This window comes from Penaeus japonicus, unplaced genomic scaffold (assembly GCF_977035675.1).
Source record: "Penaeus japonicus unplaced genomic scaffold, GWHDUDI00000001_assembly GWHDUDI00000018, whole genome shotgun sequence".
Lineage (NCBI taxonomy): Eukaryota > Metazoa > Arthropoda > Malacostraca > Decapoda > Penaeidae > Penaeus > Penaeus japonicus.
Window position 1 is genome coordinate 3,717,424 of NW_028234420.1, and position 2,500 is coordinate 3,719,923.

A 2,500-nucleotide genomic window follows, 5' to 3' on the forward strand; every position below is an offset into this window, starting at 1 on the left:
TATATTGATTATATATTGATGGTGGTGGGGGTGGCGCTGTTACGATCACCAACACTATCACTCCTATTACTACTTCTGTTATTATCATACCAACACTATCACTCCTATTACTACTTCTATTATTGTCATACCACCACTATCACTCCTATTACTACTTCTATTATTATCATAATCATTATAATTTTGTAACAGGAATGAAGATGAGGATCATAATAACAGTGGGATGATATGAAGTTTTACGTATTCTATGCATTAATATCAGTAATAGGAAGAATATCATAATAACAATAATTATAATGATTACAGTAACATATTGGTAGAAATAACAGCGAGAGCCATTGTAGTACAGAGAAATATAAAAGTACCAATGAAAAGAAGAACAATAACGACCGTTATATCCCGAGCCCTTCACGCACGCCCTCTGGACGAAGGAAAAACGAGCAAACCCAAATGGAAGGAGAGGAGGAATCGGGGGCGGGGTTGCATGGAGGGGTGGTAGGGCGGGCGGGCATGGGGGGGGAGGGGTCGCCATGATGTGCAGGGGTCGAGGGTTCTCTCCAAGATTAATGGCTGGCGGCCCTTGTCCCATCATTCATATCGCACACGCTCACACCTCCAGGATCAAAGAGGGGCGTGGAAAGGGGGCGTGGTCCCTCAGGATAGTTAAAAGGAGACTCGTAGGTGGCGTGGGCGTCGGAACGTGACGATTCCATGGACGAGGGCAGCAAGAAGGCTGGTGATGGTGTAGAGGGACAGTGGGGACTGATGATGGCCACCTAGGAGGGAGATGGATGGTAATACGAGTGGTGAAGGTGTTAAGGAAGGTAGATAATGGTTCGGTAGTTCTTATGCAGAAATGGTGAGGCTAACACGACTTATGTCATGGTAGCGGTGAACAACCGTGCCGCTGGCGAATAGAGTGGGTGTTATAGGTACTTTATTAACAGATAGGATATTGCAGTATTATGTTGCATGGATGGATATGTACTCTGACTCATAGGGGAACTGCAGCAGAACGCCTGGCAAGTTGGAGCCATTGAAGAGCCACGGAAAGTTAGAGCTACATCGCTTGGCTCTTACTGTCCACCGAGCGTCTCGCCAATGCAAGTTTCCTCCTGGTCCGAAATGTGCATTCAGTGTCCATATTTCAGAGGGAAATTTGGATAAGGAACTCCTGATAATTGCAGTAGCAAATTACTGATTCAGTATTCTTGTAAATCATTTGGAATCTATGATTATAATTTCTTCCAAAATCTATGTCTTTTCATTGGTTGATCTTATGCTTATCCACATCATCATAATCATCATTAATGTCATTATCATCATTACTTTCCTATTCATTTTTTCTGCTTCTCTGTAGATTTAGACATTTTTGCATTAATGAGGGCCAGCGTGTGTGTAGTACACGAAGACACATGTGCATAAACACACACACTTTAATGCACATCTACTTTAACATCTAAATAGCACACGATTTCCCGCGTAGTCACATGTCTCACCGGAGCGTCGTCAGCTGACAGAGCTGGTATCGACGGCCCGTTAGGCGTCGCGTGAACTCTGCCCCTCTTGCTTTTAAGAAATTACTTGCATGTTTGCTAATCCGCCCTGTATTCCTTCCCTCTCTTCCATCTATCTATTTTCTCCATATCTCACTAAACTTTCTTTTCGTTCTTTTCGTTTCGTGATCTTGCACTGATTTCCGTTAATTTTCCCTTCATATTCCGGTAAATCTTGCCCGCAGAATTAATAATTTAATGGGATCCTTGTCGAGCCATTAGTGATTCTGATTCTGTGTCTCTCTCTCACTACCTCCCGCACTTTCTCTTTTTCTCATTTGGACTTTCACCTTTTCCTTATTTTCCAAACGTCTGTTTTGTCTTTATAAATGTATCGCTATTTTTCTTCCTTTCTTTCACTCTCTTCTTGAAAGATTTTCCCGGGCGGACGTCGGTTATTCGCTTCATTTCTTTCCTTTTCTCTTTCGCACTCTGTGTTTCCCACTTACCGAATAGTGTCTCTTTGGCTGCTCATTTTCCCTTATTTTTCTTTTTCATTTACTCATTCTTTATGTTCGTTTGTTGCGATACTGCGAATTATCATATTTTTGTAGTCTAATAATTCAAGCGAATGAAATATAACTTGCTTGCTTATCGATAGCCATGGTTGGTACTGACCCTCTCCCCCCACCCTTATTTTCTATCGTTATTGATTATTGCATACAGATATATATGCATGTAATCCGGTTCTATGTCTCGAACTCCTTGTAAGAGCTAGGACGGTGCCTTCGTTCCAAGAACCATTTAGCCAGTAGGAACGGTTCCCTCGACTGGATGTCCTCCCAAGCCTCGGCCTGTGGCGGGACTCGATCCTGCTCACTCGGAACCTTCCTGGTGTCCAGCCGCGGACGTTGCCTCTGCACCACGAAGGCCCCAGAGGCGAGTTTCGGAGTGATAAATGTAGTATAGTCACACGTGATATATATTTTTAAAAAGAATTCTTA

At 43.0% G+C, this 2,500-nt stretch overlaps 1 protein-coding gene across 1 annotated transcript in view; it reads right to left on the reverse strand.

Annotated features, from left to right (window-relative positions):
* The window catches only part of LOC122253693 (uncharacterized), a 112,937-nt gene that overhangs the window by 10,917 nt on the left and 99,520 nt on the right, over nt 1–2,500 (reverse strand). The window lies entirely within an intron of this gene.